Source organism: Cricetulus griseus, chromosome 2 (genome assembly GCF_003668045.3).
Source record: "Cricetulus griseus strain 17A/GY chromosome 2, alternate assembly CriGri-PICRH-1.0, whole genome shotgun sequence".
Taxonomy (NCBI): Eukaryota; Metazoa; Chordata; class Mammalia; order Rodentia; family Cricetidae; genus Cricetulus; species Cricetulus griseus.
In genome coordinates this window covers 261,862,957-261,876,739 of record NC_048595.1, presented here as the reverse complement: position 1 = coordinate 261,876,739, position 13,783 = coordinate 261,862,957, and the positions used below count along the sequence as shown (strand labels likewise).

General features: G+C 44.2%; 1 protein-coding gene and 1 pseudogene across 3 annotated transcripts in view; both read right to left on the bottom strand.

Moving 5' to 3' along the window:
- The window catches only part of Fyn (FYN proto-oncogene, Src family tyrosine kinase), a 194,215-nt gene extending 191,613 nt beyond the window's left edge, over positions 1 to 2,602 (bottom strand). For 2 of the 3 annotated variants that reach the window (XM_027402156.2, XM_027402157.2), the window contains exon 1: positions 2,262 to 2,602. The gene's annotated coding sequence lies outside the window, so the exon portion shown is untranslated. The remainder of the gene's footprint in view (positions 1 to 2,261) is intronic. The other variant, XM_027402155.2, reaches the window with a different exon arrangement.
- Positions 2,603 to 12,203: 9,601 nt separating this feature from the next.
- LOC100770920 lies at positions 12,204 to 12,411 on the bottom strand (annotated as a pseudogene).
- Between the last annotated feature and the right edge of the window lie 1,372 nt (positions 12,412 to 13,783).

Here is a 13,783-nt window from a genome sequence, read left to right as displayed (position 1 = left end):
AAGTAAAACTTGATAGAAAATGAGACAAGCCTGATTAGTGTCTCTTCTCAAGGTGCTGACCAATTAGTGGTAGAAACAGACAGAAGACAAACAATATCTGATGATGATGTTGGGAAACAGATTTGGAGACCTGGTGGCTTGCCTGGAGCAGAGGAGATGGAGAAGGCTTCAGAAAGAAAAGATGGCATTTGTGCTGGGCCTGGAGGGTAAAGACTTCAAGCAAATCAGATGGGGTTGGAGACCCGGGGAAGTAGAGAGCATTTGTCCATGTTAACTTATCATTAATAAGTTCTTCTAACTTGGGCAGCACAGTGCAAGTTTACTGTGTACTGATCTTCCTTTCTGGGTCTGGTATCCCAACAAACCAGCCCCTGTTTTCAGAGGACACTTAGGATTAATCCTTCTGCATTTTTTAAATATAAAAGTTCCACAAGGAATATCACAACTCTAAAACGGCTAAAGAGTAAACTTGGGACAGTTTTGTTACTTTCAACAGCGGAGGAACCACAATCGGGAGTCAGCAGATCCAACCTAAATCTTGACATGTCAAGCCTGAGATTTACATCTCCATCTTAAGAGGAACATCATAGGTTCTGAATTCAGACACCGACATCCCGTTAACTACCCCTGAAGCTTGAGTTGAAACCACTTCCTCTGAAATCTGAGTTTCTTCATCTGCAGAATGCTTGGTACTCATGAGGCAGAGGACAGACACAGAGCACAGAGGATGGAAAGTACTGTAGTCGCTTTAGTGGTAAGGGGAAGGATGTGGGCATTCAGAGTCAACCTTGAAGCCAACAAGTGCTGACTCCAATGGTCCTCCAAATGCCAGCCCAGTGTTGTATCCACAGGCCCGGTTACTTAAATAAAAGGGCAGAGTAACACCGCTGGGAAGACCAGAGCACATTTCAAAAGACTTCATTCAGCCAAGTGGCCTAGGGCTTTAAGGTCTGGCTGCCTCAGTCTTCTTAAACAGTTTTGATTCTGACTCAGAAACAATTTTGTTCTGATCCTCCATCCATTTATCCTGTCACAGGTATCAGTACCTATCCTCAAATAGAAAGAGGGGGAAATGGGGGAGGAGAGGAGGTTTCCTGGAAAGTACAGCAACTCCTAAGACAGCTGTAATAATCTCCCACCCCCTTAAATAGAAGAAACTGCAGTTGCCACTCAGCGTTACCAGTCGGTGGATACAGCAAAATGCCTGCACCTGCCACCCTGGATCTGGGAGCTTTCATTTTTTGGTAAATGTGGTAGAAAGGACTAAGAGATCAAGTGCTTCATCAGAAAGAAAGGGAAGCCCCGGGATGAGAAACAAGAAGCATGGTACCCTGGGTACTTTATGTCTCTTCTCTATAAACTGAAAGGGCTCTTTGTGTCACACACACACACACACACACACACACACACACACACACACACACACACACACACACACAGAGCGAGTCTGATTTATTGGAGGAAGGAGGGGCAAAATGGGTGATTTTATTATCCTTCCTCTCAGTGAGTCCCAGCAAACGCCTCCTGGGCCCAAGCTTGGTGGCCTCTTTCTAGCCCAGTCCCTTCTGCCTGTGGCCTCAGAGATAAGAGAGCCTGGAGGAGACCAAACAAAACCATCCACCGACCTAGGGAAGTAGGGAGGAAATCCAGCGAGTGGAGAAGGGAGGAGAAACGAGCTTGACAGAGCAGAAGGGGTGGGGGACAGAGGAAGAGGAGGCAAGGCCAGGCACAGGGGAAAGGGGAAGGGTGGGTGGGTGGTGGCACAGGAAGGGTGAAGGGGAGGATGGGGGAAGTGCAAGGGAGGTTCCAGAAATAGGCAGGAGGATGCGCTAGGGAAGGCGAGGGCCGCCGAGGGAGGAGGCCGAGAGGTGGAGGAGTGGGGCAGGGGTTGGGTGGGGAGGAAAGCAGCACGGGGCATCAATTATTAAGTGATTACATCATCCCTGACATTAAAACAACACACACAGCCCGGGTCCCCGCGGGGGGCCGCGAAAGGAGGGCGGGGGAGGAGCAGGGCCAACCTCGCCCCCAAGCCAATTCCTATTTTTCATCCGGCTCCCGCCGGCGGCCGAGGAAATGTACCCCGGTGCCCGCGTAGCCTGGGGACGGCACCCCGCATCAGTGTCCTGCGTCGCGGGGAACCCGGGGCTCAGCGCCCCGGAGGCTGCGCGGCGGGACCGCAGCGGGGGCAGCCCATGCGGGGGCGCTGGGCCGGGCGTATCCGCAGCATCCCGCGGCTCCGCGCATCCCCGGCCGCTTACCTGCGTGGCGTGGCTCTCGGCTCCGGAGCACATTCACATGGTCCTCTCCCCGCCCTCCTCCGGCGCGGCCCAGGCGGCTACGGCGGCTCCGCGGCGGGGCCCGGGAGCTCGGGGGCCTCGCGAAGCGCCGAGGGGGCGGCGCCGGTGTCCCCGGCCCGGCAGCCCGGTCCCTTCCTGGCTGGCGCGGGCGGTGGCTTTGTGTGCGCCCGGGGAGTCCTCGGAGCGCTCCGGCTCGAGGCGGCCTCGGTGTGCTCCCGGCCGGCAGGCGGGCGGGTCTCGGAGGCCTGGCGCACGGCGACCCCTCTCCTCTCCGCGGAGCCCCCTCCCCGCCGGCTGCGCTCCTGACAGATGGCGCAACTGCACCGACGCGCCGCCGCCGCCGCCGCGGCTTCTCGCAGCTACTCTCGCTGATGCTCCGGTTGCTCCGGATCCCGAGGGGTGCGAGAGGGGGCGGGACTCGTCGGAGACAGTCAGGTCGCTCTGCCCTATCAAAGGGCCCTCTGGGAGCTGTGGGCCGCAGCCATTGGTGCGCGCGTGGGAGGCGGGACGGCCATGGGTGGGGCCGCCGAGTGGGTTGAGCGTTACTGTGGTGGCGGGCATCCTGGCATGCGGGCCGCGCGGGGTGTGCGACGGGATGCGAGGTTGGAGGAGGAGGGGGTGTGTGTCTGAGGATCGTGTGGAGTTGGGAGTTAATGGGGTGGACCGGAGAGAGCGGAGGCTACGAGCTGCTTTCTGCTTTGCTAGTAGAGACTGACACCTGCCACTGCAGCCTTACAGCCACGGGAATCTATTTCGCCAGAGCCTCGCCTTTGAAAGTGGGAGGATAAAATGGAAAGGTGTTAAGAATGGCGATGGCAAATCACAGAAGTGAGGAGCAAAGTAGAGAAGTCCATTGCAGAAGCCGGCAAAGCTAGACGACCCCGCAAACGCGCAACGAATAACAAACAAAAAAATCATATTCTATTTACTCTCACTTTTGTGGGCACCTATATATCTTTCTTTTCCAGAAAAAGTCAGGAGAAAGTATTGCTGAAATGCAAGGGGGCTGCAACAAAGAAACCCAAAACCACACAGCAGAGATTGTTTGCACTCTTTCTCCAGATGCTTAACAGTAGCCTTTGGTTGTCTGACTTCTTGGGGCATTCAAACCTCTGTTGGTTTTCTTGTTTTCACTCATTGCCTCATTGCCCAGTGTTTTGCTCAGAATTTCCCTGATGAAATAAATGGCTGGGTTGGTGTGCAGTTGGGAAAGCTTCGGTCTTTATTTCCGATCCAGCTTTTCTATGGCAGGATGTAACTTCATAAAAAGAAACACTTCGCCTTCCTGATTTTCTTTATAGGTAATTCCTGTTTACCGAAATCTCTGTTTTAAGACGTGTCCAGAATCATTTTTCCCTTAATGATTTTGGCAAGAAACTCCCCTCTCTCCCCTCAGCAAATCTAATTTTCTAAGAAGTACGTTTAAGTGAAGCAGCCTTGGCTTCGGAGCTCAAGGTCTGTGTTATCTTTCCTGCCCACTACTTTTCCCCTATAGTTTAAAAATACCAGTCACTCTTGCTGACTTTCTTCTCTTTTCTGAGGTGCTTTTATTTATTTATTTATTTATTTATTTATTTATTTATTTATTTATTTATTTTCGGAAAGTTGCTACTATTTAGTCAATGATCCTCACATGACAGATGAGGAAACTGAGGGCAAGAGGAGGTGACACTCAGGAATCCCATGTCCCATCTCTTCCCGAAATCTGGAGCAGATGGCTGAAGTCACCTTATTGTTTATAGTTTTTTCGGGAGGAGTCACTTTTTGGCGTCTGGAGTATAATAGCTTCTCCGTGTAATTAATGGACGAATGAAAGCCAAAATAGTTCAATGACAAATTAACCAACTCCCAGCAAGACTCCAGTCTATATTTTTAGTTATTTACTTACCTTGAAAAACAAAAACAAACAAACAAACAAAAACCCACCACCTTCCTAAGAATAGCCTTAGTAGGATTGGGTCTCCACTGGTGGATTTGCTGACGTTGTGAATAAGCCCTGCAAAGAGGTCCGTTTTGATCTGCTCCCAACGGTGATGGTCTTCTCGGTGAACTTGACTTAAAGACCCACAATGCTGTCCCAGGCTTGCCCAAAGCAAGGCATGCTTCCCTCTAAAACCTGCTGTTTTTTTGTGGTTGTTTTGGTTTGCTTTGTTTTTTGTTTTTTTTTTTTTTTTTTTTTTTTTCCTGTGGTGGTGGTGGTGGTGGTGGGTTTTTTGTTTTTGTTTGTTTGTTTGTGTGGTTGGTTGGTCAGTTTTTGGCGACAAGGTTTCTCTGTGTAACAGCCTTGGTTGTGCTGGAACTCTGTAGACCATGCTGGACTAAAACTCAGAGAGTTCCACCTGCCTCTGCCTTCTGGGTGCTGCAATTAAAGGGGTGCACCACCACTTACATCACCATCCTGCCAGCTTTGTTTGTTTTCTTATTTGTTTTTTACAGGCAGTATCTATTACATAAACTGGAATGGAGACATTGTTCTTGAATTTCTCTTAGATTTTCTTGTTACGTGGCTGGTGTTTGTTTATTCTATTTCTCTCACCTTGAAGTTCCCTATTTCTATTCTGGTGTTCTTTTTTGTTTTGTCTAATCTGTCTTTCCTGTTTTGCTTTCCATATATATTTAGTGTTATTTGCTAAAGTATGTCTCATCTTACAAGATTTTGGTGTTCTCACCAATCAACAGAAAATAAAAATGGTTATTACAACTAAAAAATATATATACACACGGAAGAGCTGGAGAAATGGCTCAGTGAATAAAGGACTTTCTGCTGTAAGCATGAGAACATGAGTTTGGGCCCCAAAACACACTTTTAAAATGCTGGGACAGTGGCAAGTGTCTGTAGCTCCAGGTTCAGTGAGATACCCTGTCTAAAAATGTAAGTTAGAGAAACAATTTAGAAAGCCTCTGGCTTCCACAGATACTGCACACATGTGAAAGTATACCCACAAGCACACATGAACACCTATGAACATGTATACACACCTATTCTGCACAAAACATACAAAAATGAACAAGGAAACATATTCCAAAGTGAGCACGAAGAAGCACATGCCCAAAGGACTCAGCATCATACCACACAGCTACTTGCTCAGCCATGTTCATTGCCATTCTATTCAGAATAGGTAGGGAATGGTGACACCTTAAGTGTTCTTCAGCTGAAGAAAGGATAATGAAATGTGGGATATGTACCCAACGCAATATTCGGCTGTAAAGAAAAATGAAATCCTGAACTTTTCAGGTACATGGATGAAACTATAAAAGATCATATTGAGTGATGTAAGTCAGACCCAGAAAAAACTAGCATCACTCACTCTTTCTCATCTTTGGTTCCTGGTTCCAAGTCCTCAGGCTGCATAGTGTGAAGTAAGTGCAGAAACCAGTAAAGGGCGGTGGCAGGAGTGGGGATGATAGAGAAGGGAATGGCGGCTGTCAGCAATTTGAAATGGTAGGGAAAGGGGAACATGGACACAGTAATTCTCGAGAGGGGAAAACGATAAATACAGAAGAAAAAGGCTGGCAAGTAAAATGACAAAAAGGATGTCCAAAAAATCATAGTCATATTATTGTCTATCCACATAAAATTAAATACCAAACATGTCTGGGTATACCTGTACATTTGGTTTGGTTTAAATAAAATCTTCCCATAGGGCTGACAGCTGACATAGTCGTCTCCACCGCCCCAAAAGCCATAAACCATCTAACAAAAACACCAACACCAGATATGGAGAAGTCCTATTCTGTGTGGTTGGTCAAGGTTGTCCTAGAGCGTCCTAAAAAACATTTTAGGATATTGTTGTCACCCTTAGTTGTCCCCAAGAGGTGCAAGGGAAATCCCTATTTCTGAAGATACTATGCACTTCGGACATGGGACCAAAATGGCCTGAGCTGGGTCGAATCTGAGAGACTAGCTCTCGTGGTACCAGAAAGTGCCACGCAAACTTCCACGGGAGGAAGCAGTCAATAGCCCTAGCTGGCAGTGACACCTATGAACCACAACAATGACCAGCATGACATGATAACCCTCAGGGTGCAATAATGGCACACATTCCTCTGTGGTAACCAACAGCTCCCTAATTGGACTTAGCAATTACGAAATGTTAAAGATTAGGAAACAATTAGGAAATGTAAAAGATTGTAAGAGCCAGAGTTATTTCAGATTATGCACTCACATCTGAGGACTTGGAACTAGGAACCAAAGATGAGAAAGAATAAGTGATGCTACTCTTTCTGGGTCTGAGTTACATCACTCAATATGATCTTTTATAGTTCCATCCATTTACCCGAAAAGTTCATGATTTCATTTTTCTTTACAGCTGAATATTCTGTTGGTTACCTGTCCCACATTTTCCCTCAACAAGAGAAAAGCCATGCCTGGTAGTGTAACCCTAGTTAGCTAGCTGGGGCTAATGAAGTCATGGATCTTAGATGAGAACCTAAAACCACTTTATTAAACCAGCAAATTCCTAACTACATTCTTAATAGTTACTCAACACCTGTTTTTCTCATTCCCTCATCAAAGTAGCTTTTCTTTGCAACAGATAGACCATGACAGAAAACCACAACCAATCAAAATGCAAGAACAAGAGATCATGTAGTGCCCAGTCTCAACTGATACATCTACAACACAGTTCCTGCACCTAAGGCTCAGAGATCATTGAAGAATAGGAGATGGTAAGATTGTAAGAGCCAGAGGACAGGAAGTTAGCTGTGAGATTGTTTCCCAGAAAGTCAGAGAGGTTACACTCATGAAGTCTCATCCACATGGCTGCCTAAACAAGACCTGAACAATGACACAAATGCACATGCTAACATGGAAAGGAGAATGCTCAAGGGGCCTCAACTCTAGACAAAGAATTATAAACAACTGGGGAAGGCTGAGAGCAGGAGAAATGATCTTCTCCATGGAGGGGGTCACTCAATTGGTTATCCAATACCAAGTGGTCCTCCCTGAGATAATATACATAGGTAATGTTATATGGACTGAAAACCTTGCATTTATAAGATATACATATATAAATGCATATATATATATACATATATATATATATGCAATTAAAAGAGGTCATTTGAGAGAGAGCAGGTGGCATACATGGGAGCGGTTGGAGTGAGGAAAGGCAAGGGGAGCAATGATGAAATAAGAAAAAACTAAATAAAATTATTATGAAAATTATGTTTGTAATTATTCATAGACAAAATATGCAAGTATATGTACAAAATTTAGCTGTGAAGGTCTCCAGGTTAAGAAATGAATAAGTCAACGTGCTAGTCCCAGGAAGATATTCAAGAGCAACACTGTGAGGCCAGCACAACATTGAGTATATTAGTCAGGAAATGTCAGTTGCTGTGACACCTTTTCACCTGACAGAGACATGAGAATGTGTCTACCATGATTCAGACCATTTCAGATCACAGATTTATCTAGTACTATAGTTCTTAAAGGATTTTGTCTCAGCTTTACCTAATGTAGCAATCACATCTGTATAAGATATGGTTCTTGCAATGTATGTGGTTACTGCTTTCAAGAGTTCAAATAATCTATCCTCAGGCTGTCAATGGAAGGATGAACAAAAGGACAAGAAAAACGTTGTATCAATCAAGGTTTCCCCTTGCAAACATTAAAAACTTACTATAGCTAATGTAACCAAAAAAGGGAATTTATTAGGAGATTGGCTTATGCAATTGATGGGTAGACATGAGAACTAGGCTCAGAAAAGAACAAACACCGACAGACACTGGTCAGGATTTCTCAGGGGACCCCATACTGCCAGACTTCAGTCACTATAGGAGAGCAGAACCCAGAATTGTGTGTGTGTGTGTGTGTGTGTGTGTGTGTGTGTGTGTGTGTGTGTGTGTTTCTATTTTCTCATCCTTCCTTATCTCTTACTGAAGATTCCAGTCCTTAGGTGGCACTACCTAATGGGACACTAGTTGTAACTTGGACAGGAGGAAACTGAATATTCTATTCCTTGAGTGTGTATGAAACATGAAGAAACTGGTCCCCAACACAACTCAGATAACAGGACTCTCCCAATAAGAGAGTTGAGATATTAAGCCAGAATTTTTAAATTGACACTACAGTTGCTCACCTAACCCTGTCTTATGGGACCATTGTTACATATTAAACAGGAATTTCTTCCTTTCCACTCATGATTTGTCCTCAGCAAAAAGATCACAGGCTAGAGCTCAGTCTCAGCTTCCTCAAACAGTGCCTGCTGGAATATAATAAGAATGAGCTTTCGGCTTTCATTCCATATGCAATTCTCAAGGGAGGGTTAATTGTCTCTGAGAGTTAATTATCTAGGATTTACAACTGGTCTTTCGAATGAGGGCTCCTGAGAAATGGAAAGATTGATGGAATAATGCCTTTTCTCCTACCGTAAGAGTCAGCTTAAGAGGCCCAGCCAGTGTTAGCCTCTTCCTGTGTAATGTCCTTCATGTAGAAGACACTCTTGTGGGTCTTGGCTCACAATGACCCCTCCTTCCTTGGTACTAGCTTCCAGTGTCCAGAAGTGGACTCTGGGTGGCCATGTCTATATGAAGTGACCTTCTGTAACCCCCAGCCTAACTGAAGCCAAATGATCAGGATTAGACACTTACCCCACAATGAGCCAAGTAATATTTACTAAGAAATCAAAAATTAGATCAGAGTAATACAGATGTGACTGTATTAATCCGGAAATGTCAGTTGCTGTAACAAATAACCCTCATATCTCTTTGAGCTTACATAACAGGATTTTAATACCCTCTCAAGTCACAGGGAAGCTGTTCACATGTGATTCAGAATTTAAACCTGGATTTCACGGAAGTCATTCTGTTCAAACAACTGGGAAGTAAGGGGAAGAAGAAAATTGCATGGCAGGTTTTAGGGTCAGTCCTAAAAGTGACTCACACCATCTCTGCTCATTGTTTGTGGGTCATGTGACTGTATCTCTATGCAAGGGAGCCAGAAATGTAGCATAGTGAGTTCGCAGGCTGAAGAGGAAATGGCTTTGGCCAGTATCTTGCCTATATGCAGCATTAGGAGTTGTTGTAAGTAAGCAGTGCTCGAAGAGAGAATAGATACACACTTTCCATCGATACAAAAATACATTTTACATCTTATGTAACTATGTAATATAAATTCATAAGATAGTTCTAAACATGAGAAGAATGGCCAACAACCACCCTCTAAATTTCATTCTGAATATTGCTTTACTTAACTGGCCAGCATTTTGTTTTGTTTATTGTATAATCCAGCAGTCCTTATGAAGTCAGATACTAAGAAAGCAAGGAATATTCTTTGGCCAAGGTGTGAGTTGAATGGCACCAATCTTGAGTTTACAACCATCTGTTGATAGCATGTGGGGGGACCAGAATTTATTCCTTGATGTATGTGTTACTTTTTCTGTTGCTGTGATAAAATACCAGATAGAAGCGATTTAAGGTGAAGTGGGCTTGTTTCGCCTCTCAGTTTGAAGTTACAGTCCGTCACAGTGGGGAAGGCATGGTGGCAGGAACTAGAGGCAGCCAGTCACTCTGCATCTCTAGTCAAGAAGCAAAGAATGGTGTGTGCTTGGATTCAGCTGGGCTTTTCCTTTCTATGTAGGATCCCAGCCCAGGAAATGAAGGATGCCACTCCCTTTTAGGGTAGACCCTCCTACCTTATTTAATCTAGCCAAGATCATCTCTCACTGGCGTGGTCAGGAACTTGTCTCCCAGGTGACTCTAAATCCAATCAAGTTGACAGTAAACATTAAACTTCAGACTTGAAAAATCCCGTATAGAGTATTTATCCTCCAGAAGTGTCAGTTTTACTCATGGATATACTTGATTCTTTCAGTGTGCCTTACTCCTCACTTTTTTCCAGATTAGCTAAAGCAGGGTCTGAGTCAGTTCTATTTAACAAGAGATGAAGCAGAAATGAACATTTTCACCAAGTCCAAAAGCAATGGTCTACTTCAAGGCACAATCCATTGTAAGGATCCTAATTTACTCAATTAATAACCTGTTAGCCGACATGTAAATCACATACAGACTTTGTGCTTATAAAAATTAAATTGTCTTTTTTATATATGATTTTAATTTTTTTTTTTTTTTTGGTTTTTTGAGACAGGGTTTCTCTGTGTAGCTTTGGAGCCTATCCTGACACTCGCTCTGGAAACCAGGCTGGAAACTCACAGAGATCCACCTGCCTCTGCCTCCAGAGTGCTGGGATTAAAGGTGTGCATCACCAATGCCTGGCTACATGATTTTAAATTTTTATTGCATTTATTTATTTGTGTATGTGTACACAGGCATGCACATGAAACAGCATACATGTGGATGACTTGTGAGAGGCAGTTAGTTCTCTCTGTCTTACATTTGGGCCCCAGCGATTGAACTTGGGTTGTCAGGCTTAGCAGCAAGCACCTTTATTCCCTGAGCCATCTCACTATCCCTCATGCATGATTTATCATGTGCACAAATCTGTCTGGCCACTGTGAGCATAAGATGAGTGTTGAATAGATACTGAGGTATCTTAGTGAGCCCAAGATGACTTCACATAGTCAGATTTTATGAAATGTGTCTATGTGAAAATATGCGCCCAAGTGTACCTCTGTATAGTTATGTGCAATTGTCAGCACCAGAAATAGGAGCAGAAATGCTTGCTTGGGATGCACAAGTTAGGCCAGTGTGAGTCTGGAACAATCCCTCTTACATATTGCAAGTTTAAGGTTCCTGTCTTGCAAATCAGGCTCAACTGCCTGAAGATCCTAAAGCCCAAGGCTCATTTAAAGAAGAAGTGCTTCATAAAGCAGCCAGAGAAGATAGCAAATAGACTGATATCATTCAGGAACCTTGGAAATTAAACGCATTTTAAACAAAGAGAATCAACCCTACTAAAATTAATTTTTTAAGAACACCTATCAATTTAAGTAAAAGTAAAATTTGCCAAAAAACAAACAATAAAACAAACAAACAAACAAACAAAAAGCCAGGCAGTGATGGCTCACGCCTTTAATCCCAGAACTGGGAGGGCAGAGGCAGCTGGATCTCTGTGAGTTTGAGGCCAGCCTTGTCTACAAGAGCAAGCTCCAGGATAGCTAGGGCTACGCAGAGAAGCTCTGTCTCAAAAACAAACAAACAAACAAACAATAAAAAAAACAAAGAAAGAAAGAAAAATTTGTTTCATCTTACATTTTTTCCCCTCAAGGCAGGATCAAAGGCGTGTACAACCATGCCTGGCTCAGCCATCTTGCATTTTTTTTAAATGTTTTTTGTTTGGAATAAACTTCATGGGCTCCCTTAAACTAACCCCCCCACCCCCCGCTGGCCACCTCCGGAGAAAGAGAAGCAGAGGCCTTCTATTTATACTGAAATCTGAAATTAGACAAAGATATTTCTTTCACCACTAATGCTTAATATTGTTCTGAAAATTTTAGTAAATACAATAAGAAGGAGCCATATGTATGAAAAATGAGGAGACAAAGTCCTTACTGTTTCCTGGTAATGTAATTGTCTACCTGGAAAGACCAAAAGAGTCAATTCTAATATTATTAGAAGTAGTAAGTGAATTTAGTATGGGAGCTGGTTTCTAAAGATATTGAAGGGAGGCTCTGAAACTATAAGTGGAATAAAAATTGTATAAAGCCAGGATATCCTTGACAATTGTCTTTTTACTTTTTATTTTATATGTGTGAGTATTTTGCCTCCATGTTTGTCTACGTGCATGTCTAGTGTATGCCTAGGTCAGAGGGTGTTGTAAGATCTCTCTAGCTGGAGTTATAGGTGGCTGTGAGCTGTTATATGGTGCTAGGAATCTACCTCGGTTTCTGCAGGGACAATACTCTTAGCTGCTAAGCTATCTCTCCAGCCCACAATACATATACTCTTTTTGCGGGTCATGGCCTAGGCCAAGTGGTAGATATCCAGGACCTAGCAGAAAGCTCAGTATAACCTCTGAGCCTCCCTTTCTGACTCCAACAGCCAGAGCACAGCATTCACTCACACTGGGCCTTTCATGTTATGGATGATGGAGTGCCTGATCGTCTATAAATTCCACGAGCACCTGCGTCCACTGTTTCTTTGAACAGGTCCTGTCCGGCACTCTAGTTACCCTGGCAGCTTGATGGACTTGCACGTGACTCATGTCCATGATGATGGTGATCCAGGAGTACCTTGAAAATTATAAACATTGTTTTGAAGGACAGTATCCATATATAAGGGGTGTGTACAAATCTAGATGCTGTATCTATATTTGTGTGTATGTATACACAAATAGTAATCTGTTGCCTCTAAAAGCTCATATATAAGACAGTTTCACAATTCTAATTATTTCATGTCAATAACTTGTATTTGAATATGTTCTTATATGGACATATATCTGCCTATAATTATAAAAACAATAGATTTCTTACATATCAGGTTAGAAAACACCATTCTTAAAGCAGTATCTGTAATACCCACTAAACACAAGGAGTCATGTCTTGGCTTAGGTTTCCTTGAATGTAGACCCTGAGACAATGGTAAGTGTTAGGGATGTTTATAGGCGGTGATTCACCAATACGTAAGCAGATAGGCTATGGGTATATTTATTGGGGAAATATGCCGTATTTACAGTGCACCTAGACAACCAGCAGGAAAGCAAAACAAGTAGAAGCAACAGCAAGAAGAGATCTTTCCCACGTGTGTCCCTAATTTTTAAGCTACACTCACGTCATCCTGTTCATGCCCTAGGGGGCATGGCCTGGTATACCTGTAGCCAGCCCCAGGAGGCACGGTCAATGTGACCCCTACAGATGTTTATTGAAGAGTGGTTCCAGGTACCCCAGGCTAAGAGTGAGGATGGGAAATGGGGTTGGGAAAGGACTCAACAGAGACTGTATCAAGCTGTCTTCCTAGGGTTAGACACAGCAGCACCCTACTGGGAGTCCTGTGAGTAGATACCAGAGTCGCCGCAACAGAAGGGGGATAAAGCCAGATGTTTGCACGCTCTTTTCGCCAGGGTTCTCAATGGAACCAGAACAGTGCACATGCACACACACCACCCAATTTAGTTAAGGAGTTGGCTTGTACTGTATAGGACCAAGGAACTGTATTATCTACTCTTTATAAACGTGGAACTCAGGGAAGCTGTGCCGTTCCCAAGACTGAGGACGTGAGTCCCAGGTAAGAGCCAAGGACTGGTGACCCAGCATACACAGTTAAGAAGAAAGGCTGATGGGGAATGTACTGTGTATGTTTATCTTATTGATTGTTAAATAAAATACTGTTTGGCCAATGAGACAGGAAGTTAGACAGGACTAGGAGTCAAAGAGGATTCTGGAAAATGTAGTAGAGAAGTGGTGATCCAGGCAGGAAGTGACATAGCAAGGAGACTCATATTTGAGCGAGGAGAAACGGGAAGTTCCCCTCTTTTCCCCTCCGCTCCTGCTCCAGCAGCACAATGTGATCCACCAGCAAGGAGGGACGCCAGTAAGGCATCCGATAAGATAAGTCTTATAAAATATATAGATTTATGATAGTTG